Source organism: Pinus tabuliformis, chromosome 3_1 (genome assembly GCF_031772625.1).
Source record: "Pinus tabuliformis cultivar Carrire ecotype Pingquan chromosome 3_1, CPIR1, whole genome shotgun sequence".
NCBI lineage: Eukaryota > Viridiplantae > Streptophyta > Pinopsida > Pinales > Pinaceae > Pinus > Pinus tabuliformis.
The window spans coordinates 998,496,696-998,522,436 of NC_142301.1; positions in this window are offsets into that span (position 1 = coordinate 998,496,696).

Genomic DNA, 25,741 nt, shown 5'->3' on the forward strand with positions numbered 1-25,741 from the left:
CACCTGCTGTAAGTCATCTCAATCTTCTTCTTAATAAGAAAATCCTTTTACAATATTTTGTACTGGTGTAGTCTTATAATAGTACGAGAGCTACAACCCTCTCTCGTTCTCCAGTCTCTCCTGGAAGGGAGCTACAACCCCCTTTACTCTTGTACTAGCCGATCCATTTACTAGTACGCAGGCTGCTACCTGCTACAATGCTCCAAAGTTTTCCCTTAGCTCTTGTACTAGCTTAGATACTAGTACGTAGGCGCCGGCCTACAATCTTCTCTCCTCTAGGTACCACGTTTCATCAATTTTCACACTGGATACTCTGAAGCACAACAAATAATCTGAAAGGCCACGTTTCATCCAATTTTCATACTGGAACCAACAACAAAATTGAAACACATAAACAATCTTCTAAATCACCCAATCACCATATACAATGATATTATGAGAGTTATCAACCAGATCTAGTCCATCAGATCACATAAAGATAAGTCATCAATCATGCTATTATCAAAACTCAATACTAGTACCCAGAACCCTACAGAATAGTCAAAGGCAGTTAAAACAAATTTCAAGCAGGGACCGCAACTTCACTGGTATAAATCTGCGGATATCCGCACTTCCACTTGCACTGAACCTGCGGATCTCCGCACCTGCACCTTCTGCTTGTCTGCACACCTCCGCATTACGTCTTCTGCTGCGCTGCGTACCTCTATGCAGATCCGCACCTAATCCTTCTGTATTCTGTGTACCCCCGCACTTCGCCTTTTTCTGAGCTGCGCACCTCCGCACTGTGTCTTCTGATTGACTACGTATCTCCACACCTACGCCTTCTGCTACACTGCGTACGCCCGCACTGCGCCTATGGATCACCCGCGGTCCTCTCGCACATTCACCGTGTCACGCCTGTGGTCCTGAGGTTATAGGTGTTTTTCAAACTTTAATCATACCCCAGTCTATCAGATCTACAGATCTAATCTTGCGCCAAGTTGATCTCGACCCCTCAGTAGATTCGCCTTATAAAGCTCATTTAGATCTAGACATTACTCACCAAGAGATTATTAGTATTTCAGATCTAGCTCACTTAAGATATTCAACCCAAAAGCATACCATGGCCAAATGATCTCCTTCCCCTTTTATAGCCTTAGTCCTATCACAATACCACTATCCAAAACCATAATAACACAATACCACGGACCCGACAACCATAAGATTCCCACACGTGTGCTTTTCTCTGCATGGAAGTGTGTGCACTTTAGGACCGCACCTTTTGTTCTGTGATCCCGGGAATATGTCCACACCTTCTGAACACATAACTTGCGTATCCAACCTATGACCGCACTTTTTGTTGTGCTTACCTGCGGACCTCTTATTTTCTTCATTCTTTGAGGCCTGATCATCAATCTCTGCTACTGACATGTTGTACTATGATCTATCACCTGTATGAGTTGCCATCAAGGACAACACTTGAGCCATAATGCCAACAAGTTGGGAGGTCTTCACGCTAAGATCTCCGTACCTACAGAGTGACTCCAGGACAAGTCACGATATTTGTGTTAGGGGCCTGTTGGGCACGGGATCCCCCAAGGGTAGTTTTGGGGCTTAGTGTTATAGACATTTTTGTGCCTCGCAGCATGGAGCATGAAATGTCAATAATTACAGGGATCCTCAGTCCCTAAACATGTTGTTCTTACCCCTAGAAGAACAAGGTCAGCAAACCACAGCACTTCCCATCAGTTCTCCACCTGAAAACACTCAAAAACAGGCTTATTTTGGATCATGTCAGCTGCTCCACTGAGCATCTGCGCTGGAATGCAACTGCTCCTCCTTGTACCTGCGCTGGAAGTCAAATCTAATGAAGGCTACCTGCGCTGGGCGAGATTGGCCAAGTGGCACAGTCATTCTGCAAGGTGTCAACTGCCCAGGAAGCTTCCAAAATGACACTTGGTTCATGAGATTCGCCCTGTGATGAGTAAGAGGTACTTGATCACCATGTGTAAGCAAGGATCTCCAAGTGGACTCAAGGACTGAGGTTTAACTGAAGAAGGAGAGGACACTAGTCAGTTCTATGCCAGCCTCAAGCTGACTCATCCTTTCTTCTTCTCTCCTATATATAGAGCTCTTCTATGAGGTCTGAGGAGGCTGGAATTTTGTGTAAAGCAAGGAGGTGTTGTTGGTTTACAGTTAGAGCTATTGGGTGATTGTTTTACTAGAGGTGAAGAGGAGAGTTCTTGCTGCTGGGGAGGTGCTGCTGGATTGGAGCCATCAATGGTTGTAACCTTCTCAGAACCCTGTTACTTCTATCAATAAAGTTTTGCATGTTCTCCTATATACTTGTATTGCATTGATGTATTGTATTTACTTGTATATTTGATTCACTCTAATCCATGCATCAGTTATGAGTACATGTATCTTGTAGTTTCCTCTCTTGTTCTGTGCAGGATCTGTGTGTAGCTGGACCGGCAAAGAGAGCAAGGAGCTGGGAACAAGAGACAAAGAGAGAGGATAAGGATCGACTAAGCGAAAGACACCAGGTTGGTTAATCTTTTCTTCCTTCTCTCTGTACTTTCATAAAGGAAAATATCAAAGCTTTACTTTCAGTTGTTGCTAAAGACTGTCACCTTTAGAGTAGGGATAGGGTCATCCGAGTCGGATACTTTTCCCCACAACAAACTGGCGACTCCGCTGGGGAGCCTAGTATCTTGTTGGTGTTTGTAGTATTTTGCTATTCATTTCTTGAAGAAAAGAGTACCAAATCGAAAATCTTTTGACTATATCAAAAGTGAAGTAGAGGGACTGTTACTCTTGCTCATTTGCTGAGCAAATTCAAGATTTGAAGAGCTTATCTACAAAAGACTCTTTACTCTTTGTGATAGATCTTCATCCTCTTGATCATCCCTTAGCCTGTACTTGACCTATAGCTTTTTATTTCAGCAAAAACAGTGCATTTTTGAGCTTTTTATGACCCGGAAAACTTTGTAGACGCAACTCTCGTGTCCCAGAGCAGGCTGTCCACAGGCAGTCTGCATTACAGCGCAGGTGCTCCCTTCGGGAACTGCGCTGAGAGTCAAACTGACAGACCAGAGCCTGCGCTGGTCCAGTTAGCCATTGTCTTGCTCAGTTTTCCCATTTTGTCTTGGCCCTGTTTTCACTGATTTTTGCTGATTGCTTGCTGGTCATTGTACTTGCTGTAAACCATTCTCCTTGACATTATTCCGCCTCAGTTGTGTGATGAAACTGTGAATGTTCTTTCAGTATTTCTTGTTTCAGTTACAGTTTCCCATTGTGAAAAGCGAACCAGTATAGTTGTGACCTCTTAGATCCTGAACTGTAAAAGTGTCTTTGTGATCTTAAGAGCTAGTTTTATTACTGTTCATGGCTGTTTGAGTTTGTTTGTTTTTCATCTTATGGTTTGAATTCGTATATTTTTAGTGTTAAAACAAGTACCTGTAAGGTGCCTTTTCATTTTAGACGAAACTTGTTTGTTTACACTTCAAATTGAATTCGAAAATTATACAACAATTTCCTTTTGTCTACATCAACATTCAGGGAAAAGAAAAGAAATACATGCATCTTGCATTTGCATTTTTGATAAGTTTGTGTGTCTGATCTAGGAGAAAGTGCATTATTTTGTGCTTTGTGCTCTGTGTGGAAAGATATTGTTTTTCTCTCCCCTCAGTAGTTAGGATTTTCAAAACTAAAAAGATTGTAAAAGCTTGCTTATCATTTTAGCTGCATTTAGGAATTTGTACCAATACATCTCGTGGTGATCCTGAAAGACAAACTGATAAACAAGATCAACTTAAAATATATTGAATGAATCTAAAAACGCATTGTAACATAACGCTCACAATAGAGGTCTAGGTAGAGACGTGTTCCGGCATCGTTAAACGTAGTGACTGTCGATCTCTACGAAGGTGGGTGATTCCTCCTGAGGGACGATAGCACTAATACGGACTTGAGCTCCCGCGTACCGTCGCGTATATTGGGAGACCCCTATAGGCAATTATCCTTTATCCTTAGGAAGCCGTGTCGACCGCCCTACTGATCGTGATGCAGTGAACACAGCATTCACGAAGATCGACCACCCGTACCGTAAAACGTATTCTGTGGTTTCGCGAAAGGTTTGGCACACCCTCTGCCTAGATCTCCAGAGCAGTTTCTTTTGGCCCTTTTCAAACTCTATAACCGAAAAGGTCCAACCGAGCATTTGTCACTTCGGGCTCGTTAATACATCGAAGGCGACTAGAGTCATCTTTAGCTTTTTCTCGACTCTTAAAACATGAAAAAGCAAAGTTGTGTCTAAAAGCGTCTAATAAAATTCATTCAATACGGAAACATAATTCCCCTTTTTGTATTTTAGTTGATCAAGTAATCCGCAACCGTGGAGGAAAGTCAATTAAAACTCCGTCGTTCGGGGAGACTTGCGAGTCAACCGTCTTTGTCTCCGGAACCGAGAGTAGTACAGACGAAGCGAACTCGCTGGACCAGGTCAAAATCTCCTTTTAAAGTTAGAACGGAAGTTCCAACAACATCTGAGATTCTGGTCACTCCCGATATTTCTGGAATCCCTGCCTCTATTGAAGAAGTTCAACAGCAACAGAAGGACAGTTGTACTGATCCTAGTCTGAAAACAAGTACTTGCATAACTGAACCAGTTCCATCTGAAACCGGTCCACAGAGTCTTGTTGGTCAAACAACTGTCGCTGTCGAAGCAACCCCTTCTTCAGCACCAGAAATCTTTTACGGACCTGACGGTCTTCCTCTTCCTCCTGGTCTGATTGCAATAGAGGAAATCGTAGAGGACCAGCAAGCAAATACTCCAATTCATTTTGGAGTAAGTACCCCTCTTTTTCCTTCTGCATCAGAAGTTTGTCTATCGCCACCGGAAGTTCCTGAAGAATCGTTAGGAAGTTTATTGGATAGACTTAAAATGTCTGAACAACCGTCGACATCTAGGACTGTGCCAAATGACACAGCAATAGCAGAAGCTCCTGTTGTCACTCCAACGATGTTTGCCGGCATACCATCTGTCCCAACTAGTTCTCATCAACTAGAAGGAGTCCACCCAGGGACTATTATGACAACTTGGTCTGTTCCAGTTTGTTCTTCCGGTATAATACCCGGTAATTCTTATGTTGAAACTAGACAAATTGATCCCTTTGGGAATCAGTTTAGGCCATCCAGTCCTCAAAGGCAATCTATACCCTTGAGCTCCGGATTGTTACCGTATGGGGGGCAATATGCCCTTTCACTTCCTCTTCCGGGAGGATACCCATACGGCAGTTTTCAACCACATTCAAGTTTAGCTGAAGTAACGACGAGTGGTTGGGTACCTATGTTACCCCAACAACCAAGAGTTGTATATTCCATGCAACAATGTGTACCTATGTCTAGTATCCCGACGACGCCAGCAATTGTAACCGTGTCGCAAGTTCAGTCGATGCCTGTTGTATGTCAACCCCAAGTTGTAATGCAACAGCCAATTGACCCTGCAACACAACCACAGTCGCCAACTGCCGGGACGACACAGATACAAACGGGAACCATAACCCCGCATCTTGGTCCGTCGGTTAGTGTCGCACAACAAAACATGGCTTCACAACCACGGATGGTGCAATACCAACAACCTCAGTTTCAACAGGTGTACCAGGGATCTGAGCAACAGATCTTTGCAAATAGTGGGCAACCCTATATTCAGAATGGGTTAAACCAACCACTTTACAGTGGCCAAGCCCACCAACCATATCAGTCATATCAACATCAGTTGCATTATGCTGGTGTGCAAAGGCCTACTGCTCAGGCAATTCCATCGTATCCTGGGTACGCCTCGCCAAACCTGAATCAGCAGTTGCCATTCGTGGCGACCTTAGAATTACCAGACTTACATCGATTGACGAACGATCCAATCACCTATGCCCATTGGTGGCCAGCGATTCCTCACAAACTTCCTTCGGACATTCCTAAATTCAATGGAAATCTGGGCGAAGACCCGTCGAATCATGTGATGACATTCCATCTGTGGTGTTCGTCGAATACCTTGAATGATGATTCGATAAGGCTTCGCCTTTTCCAGAGGACATTGACTGGTCCGGCGGCTAAATGGTATATTGAATTACCTAGAGCCTCGTTCGACAATTTTAGTTCCCTAGCCACGACTTTCTTAACGCACTTTCAGTTACCTATAAGGTACGAAACTGGAACAGAGATATTGACCAATTTCAAGCAGACAACGGCCACACATATATCAGATCATATACATGAGTGGCGTCGTCGTCGCAGAATGGTAAAAACCTATGTTCCAGATCAGCTATTAGCTGAGTGGTTTATAAAGTCGCTTCTGCCTGCCATAACAGAAGATGTGGCCAAGGGAGGCGTCGTAACAGAGGAGCAAGTTATTGCTCGTGCTCAATATTTGGACTTGGTGTATACTCAGTCGGGCACGCTCTATGATAAGATACCTGATGCCCCCAGACCGGAATTTTCAATCCCTCCTCCTCCCGGATCGAATAGTGACTCTCATGCCGGTGATGGCGTGATTGGAACTGCAAACGCTAAGTCGACAAGGGATTCGAATAAGAAAGCCCGTAAGACTTCGAATCAAAAAGCAAATCAAGAGATTCTTGCTTCGGAGGTAAATGCTGTATCTACGGATAAAGACAAAAACTCCAATCAACCAGGAAGCAAGAAGAAACAAAACAAAGGGAAGAAGAAGAAACAAGGTGGGTCATCCCCTCAAAAAACTTCTTCAAACCCTCCTGGGCAAAGGAAACAATTTTATCCATGTCATATATGCGATGAAAATCATTCGACAAAGGACTGTCCGTTCAAAGCTGAGTTAAAGAGGTTCTTTAAAAGTTCCCAAACTTCAGCTGTGTTGACTGATCCATTTCCTACCCCAGGTCAAAACATGGTTGATAGTGGAAATGCTTCCCCGTCTCAAGTGCTTATGTTGTCGGTTTCTAAGCAAAATGATGCTTTGATCTCGACCAGGAATAAAGATTATGGGAATCCGCCGGTGTCGAACGACAAAGGGAAAGATCAACCCAGTAGTTCGACAACAACTTCGGCAGAAGTTGTACCCCCCCTCACGCATGAATTAACAATAAAGCCACCTAAGGGAGTAGTACACAAATCGACATTCAATCCTCGCGCCAGAGCGGCGCAACACTATAATATAGTGGAGGATTTGGCCCAATCGCCATCTGCTATGTCGACTCTTGAGGTACTACAAAATTGTCCATCCCAAAGACAGGCATTGTTATCAGCAATTGGTGGAGTGGATCCTAAAGATTCCAATCTTGTATCCTTTGATCACAAAGGATATGATCCTCAGTTACCAGCGCAATTAGCTTTCCTTATTCAAGTGAAAGCACTCAACAAAACTGTTCATAGAATGATTATTGATGAGGGAGCATCGACATGTATCATGTCGATGAGTTGCTGGAAAACTCTTGGATCTCCAACCTTGTCGCGATCTTCGACGACATTGAAAGCATTTGACGGTAGGTCGTACACTCCGTACGGTATCCTAAATAATTTTAAGGTTGAACTAGGAGGAAAAACAGTAGAAATTGATGTTGAAGTCATTGATGGCAATCTCGACTATAACATCCTACTGGGAAGACCATGGATATATGCCATGGCAGCTGTAGTGTCGACATATTTTAGGAAGATCGCATTCCCATTTGAAGGAGGGATTACGATCGTCGACCAACAGAATTTCCTCCCTAATGGTTCACAAGTTACTGGAAGCATTCCCCTGATCCATGGAAGCGACCATTCAATACGAGATATCGGAGTAGGCTTGCTAAAAGATCCCACAATGATGGGAACTTTCGCGTTGCCACCTCCTTTTCATGTAGGGGATATCCCGTTTGTAGCAACATGCAACATGGTATCTTCGTCGAAGGTCGCAAAAGACAAAGTCGTCATGGATTATCAAGTGGTGTTGCCACCTAGCCCTATCGAAATATTGTAGCAATCAATGTTTCAGGCATGGGAGGCGAGCCCAAATCAACGCTCGTCAAGCGTTTGGGTAGATAGGTCCGAAGAATATGGTACCCCATTAGATCCATGGTCAAAAGTTCATGGGACTGACGAAGGAATCTTACAATCAATGATGATTGAGGGGGCACCATGGAATGATCACCACCATCGTTCCCTTCTTCCAGAGTGTGAAGAAGAAACTCAGCACGACCTATACCACCCTTCAGTGTTTGAATTCCTAACAAATACTGTAAATACGGTGGATTCAGAGAGAAACCTATCCAATATTGAAGAGACCGTAGCCGTAAACATCTCGACAAAATCTGATGTTGTGGAAAATATCCATGTCGGCAAAAGTTGTTCCCCTTCAGAACTGGAAATATATAGTGCTCTCTTTCGCGAATTTAGAGATGTCTTTGCATGGTCATATGATGAAATGCCAGGCATTGACTCGAGCATAGTTGAACATGAAATTAAAATGTATCCTGATGTCAAACCAGTAAGACAACGGCTTCGACAGGTACATCCGAAGAAAGCCGCTGCCATTAAGGCGGAAGTTGAAAAACTTCTCCATGCTGGATTCATCTACCCGGTTCCTCTAACCGATTGGGTATCGAATATTGTCCCTGTTATGAAAAAACAAGGGACGATAAGAGTGTGCGTCGACTATAGGGATGTAAACCAAGCTTGTCCGAAGGACAACTACCCTACACCCTTCATCGACCAGATAATTGATGAATGTGCCGGATGTGAAATCTTTTCCTTTATGGATGGATTTTCCGGGTATAATCAAATAAATATCTGCCCACAGGACCAGTCTAAGACTGCATTTATTTGTCCGTGGGGCACATTCGCTTATCGAAAATTACCCTTTGGTTTAAAGAACGCAGGGGCGACATTTCAGAGGGCAATGAATTATGCCTTCCATGACATCAAGAACATTGTTCAACCTTACCTCGACGATCTTCCGGCTCATTCGCAGAAGCGGACTGATCATCCGCGGCATTTGAGAGCAATATTTCTATGTTGCCGACATTACAAGATAAGACTCAATCCGCACAAGTGTGTGTTTTGCGTCGGTTCTGGTCGTTTACTTGGCTTTGTGGTCTCTAAGGACGGGATTCGTCTCGACCCTTGTAAGGTTCAGGCAATCATTAATTTGCCTCCACCTTCAAATTTGCTTCAGATTCAGAAACTCCAAGGGAAAGCAAACTTTCTGAGGAGGTTCATTCCAAGTTACGCAGAACTTGCCAAAGGTTATACTCATCTTTTGAAAAAGGATGTACCTTTTGTCTGGGAACAGGTTGCGCAAGCTTCCTTTGATGCTCTGAAAGATTCTCTAGTAAGAGCATCATTAATGTACGCCCCAGACTATCAAAGAGATTTTAACCTGTATCTAGCTGCAGCAGATACGACCATTGCGATGGTCTTAGTGCAAGAAGTCAATGGAATAGAACATCCTATTTATTATTTAAGTAAAAACTTAAATGACACAGAAAGTAAATATTCCTATGTTGAAAAACTAGCGCTTGCTGCTGTTCAAGCGATTCAAAGGTTTCGACATTATGTCCTCTTTAGGAAAACTACCGTTCTGTCAGATTGCAATCCCATGACATATATACTGTCGCGACAGTTGCTTGGGGGCAAATATTCAAAATGGATAGCAATCCTTCAAGAGTTTGATTTAGATTTTGTAAAATCCAAATCGAAGAAAGCTCTAGTTTTCGCGGAATTATTATGCGATCTCCCATCGTCATCCAACGATGAAACATCAGAAGAGTCAATCGTGGATGAAAATTTGTTTCTGATATCAGTAAGCGATGAGTGGTATGGAGACATCATTGTTTATCTCCAAACCCAAAAATTTAGGCCTAATACCTCACACTCGGAATGGAAGCGTATACGATACCAATCTAAAGACTACATGATCGTCAGTGATACACTTTACCATCGTGGTGTCGATACGGTTCTGAGGAGGTGCCTTACCCATGAGGAGGCCGAAAAAGCCCTGAATGATTGTCATTCAGGCGCGTGCGGGGGACATCAATCTGGATATGCAACAGCACAAAGAATCTTACGAGCAGGATACTTCTGGCCAACTATGTTTAAAGATTGCATAATAGCTGTCAGAAGTTGCCATGTGTGTCAGATCTTTGATAGCAAAACCAGGAGACCGCCCGCACCTATGCAGCCTATAGTTGCTGTTGGGCCTTTCGCCAAGTGAGGCATCGATATCATGCAATGTAACCCCACCTCGACCGGGGGGCATGGGTATATTATAGTCGCTGTTGACTATTTTACCAAATGGGCCGAGGCGATGCCTACATTGGATAACACTGGTGAAACAACTGCCCTTTTTCTTTTTTAATCATGTAGTCGCCAGGTTCGGCGTTCCACAGGCTATAGTGACAGATCATGGATCGCATTTTCGCAATCACATGATGGTTGAATTAGCTGCCAAACTAGGGCTATCGCACGACAGCTCTACCCCATATTATCCACAAGCCAACGGACAAGTTAAGGCAATCAACAAAGTCCTGAAGCGTATGTTGCAAAGGATGATCGGGGTTCACAAAAGAAGATGGCACCTACTCCTGTACTCAGCATTGTGGGCTTACCGAACCTCGGTAAAGAACGCCACTAGGTTCACACCATTCCAATTGGTGTATGGCCTGGAGGCAGTCCTACCGATCCAGTGCGAAATCTCGTCTCTTAAACTCGCAATTGACCTCCTCCCCGGAACCTCAGAAGAAGAGGCTCGTTTCTTGGAATTAATCCAGTTGGATGAAAACCGTCGTGACGCCGCTTTGGCGAATGAAGCCCATAAGAAACGAGTCAAAGCACAGTTCGACAAGAATGTCAAACCTCGCATCTTCTCTGAGGGTGACTTGGTTTTGCTTTACGACCAAGAATCCGACAAATTAGGAGCAGGAAAATTTAAGTCCTTATGGATGGGTCCTTATATTGTTAAAAGGGTGTTAGCAAAAGGAGCCTACGAGTTAATGGATTATGACGGGATACCACTGGCGCAACCCCGCAACGGGTTGTAGCTCAAGCGTTACTATGCCTAAATAGTAACCTGAGGGCTTTTGTTGTATTTTGTTTTCGCTAAAATGTTTGTTTCGGTTAAGTAATCCGCCCTTCTCATTTGTTGCAGATGTCGAATTATTCTGAGACATATGTGGGATATGCTGACGGAGCGAGTCGTAGTACGCGGAATTTGTCCTCCGCAGCCTGGGCCATTTTTGATCCAAGCGGCGAGTTAGTGAGTTTCAGAGGGGTGTGTATTGGGCGGTCAACGAACAATATCGCTGAATATAGCACGTTGATTGAACTCCTCTCTGATACCATCGCTCATGGTATACGCCGACTAATTGTTAGGCTAGACTCACAACTTGTGATACTACAACTCACTGGTATATATTCAGTCCGCAATCCAGCTATTTATCGTATGTTTCTAAGGGTTAAGATTTTGGAAAGAGAGTTTGATTTAATTCAATACCAACATATTTCCAGAAACTTGAACACATTAACAGATTCATTAGCAAACTATGTATTAGATAGACATTTACAACATATATAAAAAGAGATGCATCGGTGCTATGCAAGTGGATCACAAATAAACTGAAATAAACTCCGAAAATCAAAATATATAAAGCTATTTATAGTTTGTACATAATGTGCTGTAATCAAAACAAAATTGGTCATACGACCTAGAACTCAAAAGATGCTAGGGGGCACCCTAGCCTAGTGGTGCTCATGAAAGTACGTCACGGTCTGTGCGATCATGTGCAAGAGACGAGTCCATCGTCTAGGCACGCCAATAGTGTGCCGCTGCAACTGTAAAGGTAACTCGTCAATCTGTACATCTGGAAGACCATGAGTAAGGCTCTCAACCTGCTCCTGCACAGCTGCAAGTATCTCAGTATCACCAAGGTCGCGAATAACAACTCTCCTAGCAGGCTCTGCTGCTGGGGCAGCAACTGGCGATCGTGGACGAACTACTGGACGAACAGGACCAACATCTGTATGCACCCAAGAGTTTGATCAGTTTTGAACAGTAACATCATGAATAAAAACAATAAACAGTGATATGGTCAGAGATTTTACCAATAGCGCCCCATTGCTCGCCGTCCGGGAGCACCAAGTCCGGATCACCTCGGTAGTCCATACCCACATATGGATACTCAGAAAATGCCATCTCCTGACGCTCGAACCACCTAAAGAAGGACTCAGTGAAAGTGATATGAGGTTGACCAGCATGCCGGGACATATGGTCAACCCACCTCTGCATGCGTGGCTCGGTCGGAGAAGGCAAATCAAGCATGATGTACTGAGGTTGCATCAATGGGATTTTCTCCAAGATAAAGGCAGTCAGAATAGAACCAAATCCAAAGTTCTTCAGCCCCCCGTCCTTTACCTTGGTCAATTGACTTTTCATCTGAACAAGTACTGCATCACACCAGTTAAACACTTTCGGTTGTAGACACTCCAAGGCGTGCTGCATATAAGATCTGTTGGCAACATGTAAAGCTGCGCTACCGGCCATCCTACCAATGGTAAACAGAATGGACCTGAGAGACCTGTCAGTGATGTCACAGATATTGATCTTGCCGTCTTTGCTCGGCTGTGAACCTTCCCGGCAATACTGACGAATGTAGTCCCTGGTGGAATTAGTCCCTCGGACTGTACCTGACAAAGAAATGGGGGCACCCCGCCTTGACAGCCCAGTCAAGAAGTACATGTCCTCTATGGTCAAGGGGATGGTTTTCCCCCTAATCTGGAATACTTGGTTAACAGGATCCCAAGCATCAAGCATATACTGCAGTAAAGAAATCTGTGCTCTCATGCTGGAGATACGGAAGAACTTCAGCAGGCCACAGTTCCGAAGCGCGTTCACCATGACTGGGTCATGGAGTGCAACCATGTCCTCTGCTTCATGTTCTCGTTCTCGCCATGTAAGGGACATTTTGTTCAAAGTTCCCTACAATCAAACAAGATAATGAGTAAGTTCCTGATTTTGATGAAAATCTGGCGAAAAATCATCAAAAAACTCATGCAAGGTCAGCTTTTCTAGGTCCAGCGCAGGCAGAGAGCCTTTCCCTTGCGCTGAGAATCAGTCTGCCATAAGGCTGCCTGAAATACAGTGCAAGTTTCGAAAGGGGAACCTGCGCTGATGCCAGGGCGCCCTGATGAAACCCCTGGGGCCCAGAAACCCTGAAAAACATGCATGAAACTGAAAAAGGAAACCATGAAAGTGAAGGGCTAAGGTTTAGCTCCTACCTGGTCCAAACGGCGCCGAAAATCGTCCACAGAATCTCCCGGAATCAGCTGGTGAAAATCAAGGAAGAAGAGGCACCTCCAGAGCTCCAACAAGCAAAATGCAAATGAAATGGTAAATGAGAGGTAAAAACTCCTTTTTATGACTTTTTACACAGTTTAAAGTTAAATATTAGGGTTATAATCTCGTTTTCATGCAAATATTGTCCATTTCTAACAAAGTTTGTTGCAGCAATTGAAAATGAAGTACTACATTTGAAAAGAGAAAAGCTAGTAAAAGTAAAAAAATTAAATTTGACCATGAATCGAGCAGTTTTACCTCGAATTTATGCTCGTTAAAAAATAGAAAAGTGTGAGCAAAGTTTCCAGCAGAGTCCAAGCTCATTAAAAAATGAACTTATCCTGGTAAACAACCATTGCGATCGTAAAGTTATCAGCCTTAAAAACCTTGGTCGTGTTTTCATCCATCACCTCCACTGTCATTTGGCCGATCGTTCACCCCCATATGTGTGTTTACCCATTTTGAGGAACATCTGCGAAGAGTGATTTTCACCTAGCCATCCTTGCGACACTACCATGATTGGAAAATTCCAATTTGTACCTGGAATCTGCTGCTATCCCTGTTTATCACTCGTTCCTCAAAAGACGAGTCTTCTTTGAGCTCTTTTCACTGACTCGTAAAAAAATGAAAAGTTTGCCGAGTTCTGGCCTTCCAGCTCGTTAAACGACCGGAACGCTATCCCTCCTCTAGATTTTAATCTTTTTGGACCTGAGGGATTATTGCACAAAAAGATCGAGCACTTGTCTTGTTCGGCTCGTAAAAGTACCGAACAGCCATCCCTTCTGTATTGTTTTATACTTTTTCGGACTTAAGGGATTAGATGACGAAAAAGGAATTATGGAGTTAACTTTCTGTACCTTTTCAGACTCTCTAAAAATGAAAAGGACCGAGTTTTCTTTGTCGTTAGACTCGTTAAAATGATTAAATAGTGACAAACTTGTCTTTAGACGAGAACGAGTTTCCCTATCGCTAAGCTCGTTAAATCATAGCGATGGGCTTGCCCGAAGGGCAGGTTATAGAACAAGCATATGTTATCCTCCTCAAGCTTGACAAAAATAAAGAGGTACTGGTCAGAAATGACTGGGGAAAAATTGGGAGAACATCAAAGTTTAATGGTAGCAAGTCACTCTTGAACATGACACTTTTCCTCCGTACCACATCGGGTTGGGTTGTTTCATTCACCGGTCTCATCACCATGGTCCTCGCCAAACCATCCACATTTGGGGTAATGCTACCAATCCATCGCATCAGTGTCGTTATATGTTCAAGAGGGGTCATTCTGAAAGTGTCAACCGTGTCCCATCCACTGCCATACATTATCCTTCATCCATTCATGATCGCCACCCTGAATCATATGTCACAGTTTGTTTTCACCTCCACTAAAATCATTAGCTCCGTTCCGTGTCATTGATGTGGGATTCATTAAGGCCCTCCTTTGACGGATCGCTTCTTGTCGACTTCAGCTCATTATCCAAGAAGTTAATCTAGGAACAACCCCATCAGTACTTTGAAGCTTGCATGCCTCAATGGCAAGTTTCTCACTTCCGGCAACAGGTATACATCAATGACCTTCGACCAGAAGATTTTGTGTGGCGTTCGACGCCAAGTCCTTTATTCACGCCACGTGAATTGTACTGCAGTACCTTGAGGGTCATTATCATTATCGGTGATTCCTCTCGCGCTTGTTAACGGTTTTCATCATTGACCGGTAATCAAGCGATGTCTTTCCATGTTCGACTTCAGCGAAATTCTCACATGGATCGACTTGTACTTAGAGTGAAGATCGAACGAGTTTGAAGACCCCGGATCTAGTTTCATCCATCCGGGCTGCGATATATTTTCAGGAAATATAAAAGCATTTGCCATGTACATCATTGCAGCAGATGATCATCCTATTCAAAGGATGATAATTTCAGCAGAAAATTATCAGTCTACCTTCAGACGATCGTCTGTCATATGTACCAAAATGTATTTATAAAAGCTGAGCATGGGAATGCCCGCCTCAGCTAGATCATGAAAATAGAATGAAAAATAATGTATTGTATTGTATTGTATTACAGGGCGCCTCCTCAGCACTGGAATGAACTTCGGACCCTCTAGATAAAGCATTTCACCCGATAAACGGCCTCATACTTTAGGGGGCAACTGTTATAGACATTTTTGTGCCTCGCAGCATGGAGCATGAAATGTCAATAATTACAGGGATCCTCAGTCCCTAAACATGTTGTTCTTACCCCTAGAAGAACAAGGTCAGCAAACCACAGCACTTCCCATCAGTTCTCCACCTGAAAACACTCAAAAACAGGCTTATTTTGGATCATGTCAGCTGCTCCACTGAGCATCTACGCTGGAATGCAACTGCTCCTCCTTGTACCTGTGCTGGAAGTCAAATCTAATGAAGGCTACCTGCGTTGGGCGAGATTGGCCAAGTGGCACAGTCATTCTGCAAGGTGTCAACTGCCCAGGAAGCTTCCAAACTGACACTTGGTTCATGAGATTCGCCCTGTGATGAGTAAGAGGTACTTGATCACCATGTGTAAGCAAGGATCTCCAAGTGGACTCAAGGACTGAGGTTTAACTGAAGAAGGAGAGGACACTAGTCAGCTCTATGCCAGCCTCAAGCTGACTCATCCTTTCTTCTTCTCTCCTATATATAGAGCTCTTCTATGAGGTCTGAGGAGGCTGGAATTTTGTGTAAAGCAAGGAGGTGCTGTTGGTTTAGAGTTAGAGCTATTGGGTGATTGTTTTACTAGAGGTGAAGAGGAGAGTTCTTGCTGCTGGGGAGGTGCTGCTGGATTGGAGCCATCAATGGTTGTAACCTTCTCAGAACCCTGTTACTTCTATCAATAAAGTTTTGCATGTTCTCCTATATACTTGTATTGCATTGATGTATTGTATTTACTTGTATATTTGATTCACTCTAATCCATGCATCAGTTATGAGTACATGTATCTTGTAGTTTCCTCTCTTGTTCTGTGCAGGATCTGTGTGTAGCTGGACCGGCAAAGAGAGCAAGGAGCTGGGAACAAGAGACAAAGAGAGAGGATAAGGATCGACTAAGCGAAAGACACCAGGTTGGTTAATCTTTTCTTCCTTCTCTCTGTACTTTCATAAAGGAAAATATCAAAGCTTTACTTTCAGTTGTTGCTAAAGACTGTCACCTTTAGAGTAGGGATAGGGTCATCCGAGTCGAATACTTTTCCCCACAACAATTAGAGCCCAGATTTTGGTCCTATTTTGTAATTCCAATGTAAAGACTCCGCATTTTGTGCACACAGAGCGTGTAGTTGTTAAAGAGTCATAGGGTTGTCCACCCTTATTTTGATAATGTAATGTCAGTTGTAGAAGATCTACTCATGGTCTATGGAGCATGGGATTGTATAAATAGAGCAAAGCTCTAAGTAGTTAAATCGTCACATAATGTCTAAGGAATGAAGATGTATGTGAGATAGCTCTAAAGTGTAAGTCTAAGTTTGGGTCGTAGCATAGGTAGAGGCTCTATAGCTGAGTGCGCAAACCCCTGCCGCTAAGTGCGCAGGGCGAGTCAAGTTTGTAATCATATGGAAGTATTAATAAAGAGAAGTTTTATATCATTTCCACGTATTTATTTCCTATTTATGCATCTATTTTATTGGGTATGAATTTCACTTTTAACAGTTATATGATGCGCGAATGTGTATAACTGTATTAGTTAAGTGAACGTAAGGAAGAATATCTATTTACGTGAAGATAATTAAGATCTTTCAATAAGATAAGTAAGACACTTAGTGTAGTTTGGTAAATATCGCAATTCACTACCGTAGTGGCGCAAAAGCATCTCAACCCCTGGTTAGGGCTACGTGAAAGCCTATTGTAACAAATCGCGAAGGTACTAAAGGGTGGAATAGAGCGCGAAACAAAACCTATGCGAAGACAGGTCGAGTTGGAATAAAATGACATCACAATCATCTCAAGGGTGTGGAAACATGGTTCTAGCATCCCCTCATACTGCTTCGAGTGAGACTTCAGTCTACACTCTGCGGGCTAATGCCGAAAGGGCCAGAAGTGTAGGGATTTGTTTGGCTAACTAACGTTGAACCTGCGTCAGGCCCCCATAAGCCAACAAGAAGTATCACCAGAATGGAGATTTCTATCTTCAAGGCACAGGACTATGAACATATGTACCATATGTCAAAGCCCTTGATCACCATGGAGACACCCTTTAGCATACCCAGTAGCAATGGCAACTATAAGGATATCTTGAAGAACTCGGTGAAGGAGCCGTCCAAATTCAGGATGACACCCAACCATATCTACAAGACAAAGATACTATGGAAGGTGTATCAATACTTGGTCATCTTTGCATGTTGCTTGTATGGCCAAGAAATCACAGAAAGCTTCCCACAAAGTTGGGTAATCGTGTTGGACCAACTGGCCAATGAAGGCAAAGCATGCAACTGGTCTGACATGTTGGCTCATAGGCTTAAGGAACAAGTAACAAGAGCTGGACAACCTCCTAAAGGTCAACAAGAAGAAATCTACATGTCCGCTTACATCTTGGATGTAATATGTGCTCGTCAGGAGTTCCTAGGCTTGAAGTGGGCATGGACATCGATAGAGACCTCTGTGAACACTTATTGTAAAGTGTTGTCTGAATGCAGCTTCAGAGGATTTATCACACAGTCAGTTCGATCATTTTGTCACCCTGGTGTATAATGTGATATTTGAATATGATCCACCCTGCATGTCGAAGGAAATAATGGAGGCACTAATCGATATAGTAGATTGGTATGCCACACACCTTCATACATATGTACAGTATGGAGAAACCTCTACATGTTCTACTGAAGTTTTCCTTGGACAAGCTTGTCATACAGGAAGTATCATACCACATCTCAGTAGGATTGTCAGCTAGGTTGCACCGGAAGAATAAAGAACCTTGGCCTATTCTTCCATTGTGGATCAGGTTATACGAGATATGAAATTTCAAGCATGCAGATGTTGAAACAAAGGAGATCAAGAAATATCCATTCGACACCCGAAGCTACAATCCGTATGATCCGCATTGTTTTGTAAAATATCACTACGCGAGAGTATAGTTTCAATGGATCCACGGGGCATGTCATTGGGTGGAGGAAGACCCATGGAAATATTGTTACATCTTCTCCAGACCCAATGAACTGGTCGACATTGATGTGGAATGGTTAGAATAGCAGCGTGAAGCAACATCTAGGAGATCACCAGTAGTAGCAGCAATAGAGGTAAACATAACAATGCGTGACAAAGGAAAGAAGAAGATTTTCGACAACATGGAGGAGGAGAAAAGTTGCAATTTCCGAGAAGACCCACTTGTCTAGAAAGCAACTTTAGCAACAGAGGTGAAGAGATAACAACATGACAAGAGGAACGCGCAAAGGCAGAGAGAAAAATAGAGAACAGAGGAAACAGAGAAGCAGCTGCATGAGTTGAATTATCAACTACAGAAGGAACAAGAGTTTCACAGATAGGAGAAGGAAGCGCAGCAAGAACAGGTGTAGCAGTGGGTGCAAGATGTACAGACAGATGAAACTACACTCGTAGAGGTTGTTGACTCATCTGAATAGCTAGCACCAAGCATATAGGTAGAGCAATCACAGGAGTAGGAATTTGCTCAAGAGATTGAAAAAGCACTTGAGCATATGGATATGGACATGGTGCAATAGGACTTAGAGTAAGACATCGACCTCATGCCTCACCACCAAGAGGTTGACCCACCAGCTTCACCAGATCTGGAAGAGGAGAAAGTCCCAAGCGACCAATGAGACACTAAAATCTTTGGAGACAATCCAGAGGGAGAGATGCACAACATCTCATTCGATGAGTCCCAAGATAGAGTTGTACAATCTCATAGAGTTTCGACTCCAAATGATCACACATCTCTTGCGCAGTTTGAGGAATGAGTGATCATATTTGACATGCACAAGCATCCAGCAGCATTGGCTGATGCTACTAGAGCATATGTCAAAGCCACTAGATCGCCTGTCTACTTCCTGATAGTAGAGAATGAGCGAATGGCTAAGGAGTTACAGACGGCCAAGCAGGGAGGAGAACTGGTTATAGCATCCTCCCAAGCAGAGTTGAAGAAGGCAATACTGGATGAAGTATTGTCCCTTGACACAGTCATGCGGGTGTTGTATTCCAAGTTTGGTACCATGCATAAGGCAGTTGTCCATCTCAATAGTTGGTAGCAATGATGTGCAAGGAGAGCATGTATCTTGTCAAACGTGCACGTTGTTGTCGATTACATGCAAAGATGGACAATGAGATACAAGGTAGCCCCATTACACTTCCCCAAGATGATGAAGCCAAGAGAAGTTGATATGAAGGCACGCATCCAGAGTCAGAGTTGTAACTATAAAGATCTCTCGCAGCTCATCACTAGTCTACAGGCTTCCCATGCATGGTATTCAGGAGTATGGATGTTGTTGTGTGCACACATGTGATCCCATCTATTGGGACACTCACCCAGGAAAAGACAAAGGCACAAGTCGTACTGGAGCTTGACTCTTAATTTGGCGAGTTGATGTGCATAGACACCATCCCAGAATTGATTAGTGTAGACACCATGCATTAGTATGTCGTTGGTCCAGCCACACTCAAGACAATGATATGCATGTTATCAGATGAGTTGGAAAGAGAAGCTTGAGCAGTGTACCCAGATGTTATGGAGGCAAGAGTTTTTTTCCAGAAAGATGTCACCTTAGAGTACATGAACACCATCGTGGACTTCCAAGCTTGGCATCAGTTTGCTACTGTCGACCACCATGAACATGTCGAAGAGATGGTCTTCCCATAGTTTTCTGAGTCATAGTGATGTCTTGCATGGCTTTCTCAAGCCTATTTTGTCTCACATGGGTACATGTGCAAATTTTATATAATGTCTTGTCAAGTGTAAGTTCAAGTGTCAATAGTTGGATGTAACAGTCATAGAGTAGATGAAGAGTCATGAGGGTAGATGAACTGTCAAAAAGGGAAATGTCAAGGGCCACCCCACCCTTTTCTATAAATACTCCGTCATAACTCATTGTAAAGGCCTTTGGTCAGCCAAGCTTCCAATAGGAGTATCTTAGAGAAAGCTTGGATAGTATTGTAATGAGCCTTGGCTTCTCCACTGTGTAGAGCTAGTACATATCTTTGGAGGAGCAAGTGGCAATGACTGTAATGTTCTGCTATCGGCACTAGTGGTTGGTCATGGTTGTATTGTATGGCTGCAACTTACACTTCTTAATATAACAAAGCCAACACGTTTCATGCATATGTCGTATTGTATTCCAGCTATCTTATTTACTCTAAATGATATATGTATCTATTTTCTTATGCATGCATGTGTAGCTATTTTCTGTATATGTATGTATGAATCTTACTGAAATGTGATGTTGGTTTAACCATCACTTTGGATGGCTAGCTTGTTTGCCTTCCATGTTGTGATGCATCGTTGCTCATGTCTTCCCTTCTTAACTACATGCTTTCACAGGTTTCCAAGGGGTGCACTCACCTCACCCTCTGTGTGTTAGAACCACTCATGCACCTTCCTTGACTTATTGCATATGTCACACCCTTTCTACCAAAAAGGACATCTTACTTGACTCTGTGTGAAACTATGGTCAAGGAGATACCGTATGACCCACTACTAGGACTCCTACACCAAACAGTCTAAGGTCTAATTGGGACTTCTTGACGAGGAGATCCCCTGACATGTTGGCAGGTCCAGCACCGTCAACAGAATGGTAGTTTCTAATGTACAAATAGGGTATGATGATGAGAGGAAAGAGTCCTCTTCTTCTTCTTCCTCTACCTATGTAGGAAATTCATCCTCAATAAGAGGTTACGTTGGTGGGTATAATGCAATCTTTTTTATTTATTTCCCATTGTTGATGGTCATGTTCCCAACCCTACAATTGATGTATGCATTAACAATGGATAACCAAGTTCTTCCTAAGATGAGTGGATATCCATTAAATTTGGTATTAGGCTAAAGGACAAGGAACTTGGTGGGATACTCCCAAGAATTAATATAGACCATTACATCTTCTATGATACCTTCAGGTGCATCATGAAGTTGTATTACAGTAGAGGTTTTTGTTAGAGATCCTTGGAGTTTAAGTTCGATAATGTTTTCATTGTTCATGACATTGATTGCAACTCCTAAATCAGTGATAATGTTTGAAACTACAATGTCATTGATGTGCACATCTACTACTGGGCCGTTATGATCCAAGTACCTAGGGATGATTACTCTCCCAAGAAAAAGAGCAGCTAGTTTCCCTATGACATTGATAGTAGTGGCATCCTTTTTCTTTCTCCCAAGTTTCTGATACATTCCTCTTTAATAAACTTGTTTTAGATAGAAACATCCTTGATGGCTTGAAGGAGAGGAAGTTTGAAACACATATTTTTTAGCTCTCCCATATGTTCAAAAGTATTAGATTCTAACTAAATTCTATGATAATAAATTTCAACCATACTTAAAGTAATTTTCTCACCATATTGATCAACCTTTGAAGGAGAATGAACAACCCAAGGGTTAAGGGATTGATCAGATCCATGGTTGATAGTCTAATAGATTATATGTAGAGGAGTGACAAAAGTAGATTAAACATTGGGCGACTGTATAGGAAATACACATATAATCAATGCACTTTTAAATAGTCCTGCACCAATACTCTCATATGCTAGAGGGTTATCTCCAACAAATCGTACTGCAATTCCCATAGTGGTATACTTTGTTAGTATCTGCAGCATTGGATGTGTAATAGTCATGGAAATTTGTGGAGAGGCTAGAATACATGAGATCTCCAAAACCCAAAAATCATTTATGGAAATTCCACCTAGACATGACTTAATTATATTATTAACCTATTTTTAATGTTTCCTAAGTCTAAACTTAGGAAAACTAGTTAATTAATAAAAATTAATTAAGTGAAAGTGAGAATAGCCTAGAAACTCACACATATCGAATTGAAGATGATCCTAGCCCTTGATTAATTTTTAATCATGGCCGTTGGTTCTCCAACAGAGGATTATAAGAATAATTTGATGGGAACTTGGAGAATACACTTTAGCAATTCTATTTCCTTGGAACATCTATTTCCAGAGAGCAGGAGCAGTGGCTAGAGAGCTAGAGCTCAAAGAAGAGATAGTGAGGGGCAGGTATAGTGAGGATGGAGGAATTTTCCAGATCCAACGAGTGCATTTGTAGAGAGCCTGAGATTTCTCCATGAGGTTGCGCAGAGGTAGCACAGAGCCTCAAGAAGGCAGTTCAATTTGCTCGGAAGGAAGATGTTTTTAGTTCTAGAGGCTGTGTAGAAGTTCCAAAGTGTTAAAGAGATGTTTTCCCAGTCAACAACAAGTAGGATGGATAAACTAGCAGTGAGTTCGGGAAGCAGTTGCAATAGGAAGCTTTAGGTTGACGCAAAACCTGTGTATGCCTAGCTGGAGGACTTGCTTTCCAAAAGTAGTTCAGTGTTGGAATTTGCTCGCAGTGAGTGTAATTTCCCTATAGTATTTTTTCGAGTATTTTCTATGTAGGATTGCCAGATTTGAACATCCAAATTATTGTACTTAAAATTTCTCACTGCTGCATAATAAAACCCTCAGTTGTTGCACTAGTTTTCCCAAGTTGGGTTTTTCGGGGACAACTGTGTAAACATAATTGTGTCATTTTATGCGTGCGTGTGCCAGATTTTCTCAATTTCCAGGGTTATTTTCTTCCGAATTTTTTTATTTGTGAAAATCACAGTGTTAGGTATTTGATATTTGTCATAGCAAACAACAAATAAATTGTTTAATAAATTAACAATCAGAAAAACATTTTCCATATGTTGTTATAAATGAATTTTTCACATGGTATCAAAGCGTAGGTGATCAGTCTGAAAACTTAGAAGCGGAGAAGGGAATTTCTTTGTTCAATGGGAAAATCAGGCTGCAATTTTAGAGGCTTTACAATTCATTGACAGAAGACATAATTGTTGAGCCAAAAATTCAATTTTCAATCGCAAGATTGGCAGAAAAAATTGATTTTCTTAGGGCAGTGATTCCAACTATCAGAGGGAGTAGAAACAACTCATATTTTCACTAAGCATATTCCTTGGTTGGACAGAGAGAACTTTCCAATAGTTTTCAGTTACAGAATCCATGTCTAGTGGAAGAGAAAAGCATACACAATAGAGGGAAAGCTTTTATCACAGTGTTTCTACACAAGAAATATGATTTTCTTGTAGTGGATTGGTATTAGATAAGCACAAATTCTCTCACTCTAGAAGGTAGTGCATAAAGTAGAACCAACAACCAAGCAAAGGGAAAGAGGGAATTTTCAACAACTTTCGTGATGGCTGTTGAGCATTGGAGAAGGTATGTTATTATCATTTGTTTTGCCATCTTTTCTTTAAAAATCATAACCTCTTTACATCATGAACTAGGTAGATAATAAGAAATTATGATAAAATATAGAAGATTTGTATGTAATGCGAAATAACTAATAATTACCCTTTTTTATGCAGAAAAAGGAGAAAATGGAAGATTTCCATCCCAAGTGAAAAGACAAGACAAAGTTAACTGTTGTCCCTTTGATAGGGAACCGCATGCAAGCAAGGCGATCCAAATTGGAGCGTATCAGCTAGGAAAAGGTAAAGGAGATACCAAATCGGCGCAAGAGACAAGAGGATAATTGAGAGCTAATAGTTTTGTGAATCCCTCAGGATCCTTTGATCCTAAGGGATCGCTATCTTAATGACTTTTTTTTTATCGTTGATATCTTTGCTCGGCTGTTATAAGAAGGGGCAGCACTGCTAGCCCAGGGGGGATGAACTGTTGTTGTTTTTATGAAATTCTCCTTTGTATTTAAAACTTTGATCATCGACTCTCATTGAAGAGCGATCCACTATAACTCTATTTTGATGCTTTAATATATAAATCTGGTTGTCGTTCCATCTTTGATTCTGGAGTAATCTCAAGCAGTGTATCCTTGGAGGCTAAGGGCCTGGCCCTGGTGGAACACTTGCTCCTGTACCATTATTTCCAATTCGTGTGTGGTTTGATCTTCTCCACTAGCTCTGTTCAGTAATTTGATATGCCTCATTGTTTTACATAATGGTTCTGTTATATTTCGTTGATACTTCACTAAGTAATGTTATTCTCTGTAACAGGAATGCTGTGTTGTTCATTCTGACTTTATATCGCATTGTTGTTCCTTTAACCATTGATATAATATTGTTGTTCCTTACAGATTTCCATTGTTGTTCGATTACAGAGTAATCGTGTTGTACATTCATAAATCGGTATTACTGTATTTATCTATGGTTCATATTTGAACGTGATTATTGTTCATTTGGGATTGTTGTTCCATTGTGAATCACAATTGCTGCTCTTTATAACTGTGATTTATACTTGTTGTATCGAAGCCAAATTACTATTCCTTTTACTATTAAGCGTGTCGTGTGTAATAATTGACCTGGTTTGTTGTGCATTTATTCAAGTTGTTGTTCCATATTTCATTTCTGTTAGTTTGCCATTTTGTTTCCGTTTGTGGTCCAATTCATCTTTATAGTAAGGATTGTTACTTAATTCCCGTAGGATACAATTATTGTTGCATTCATTTCTGTAGGTTAAGGTTTTGATGTTCAATCTTGTTCATAAGAATAGTTACTGTTCCATTTCCTGTCATTTGAATTATCATTGTTTTGGTGTACAGAACAATCTGAGACTATTGTGAACATTGACATATATTGTCTAGTTCACAGATTGATGATATTTTCCTTGATCACCTTTTAATTGCATCAGTTTACAGAGGGAGGAGTTACCATTACTATACCCTTGACTGATAAACTTCTATAGCTTTCTGAGTGCATGATTTGAGTTTTAAGTTTCTTTTCTGTAAGTAGATCTTATTCCAAGCATCCGTTTACTCTTGTATTTAGAGCACTATACTACTAGCATTACTCTAACAAATGACCACCTCAAACTAAGTACACTCTTTGAGATAACAAATCATTCCTGGATTGACAATTAATGTAGGGTAAAAAGAGGTGAAAAAGACCCTTTTTACTACTCAACATTTTGGTGCCATTGCCGGGGAAGAGTGTAGCTGTTTGTTTCTTTTCCAGAGTAATGTAAGAACCTGCTAGGAAAGAATTGGGTTTTAAAAATGGAAGGTAAGAATCTGCGTACAGAGCACATAATAACCCTACTCCACTGCCCACTTTCCTGCAAATTTGTTGCTGTTTTTTGGGTAGAAATTAGCATTTGATTTGTGTGCATGACTAAGCAGAAAAAGCCTGAAAATAATCTTAAACCACTACCGAAGTTTGATAAAGCTAAGGGGTCGGTGACCCTTGGTCGATCGACCTTTATAGATCAAATCCTTAAGAAAGCAGAATCTCAGCCTTCAGTAGGACCTAGAAAAGT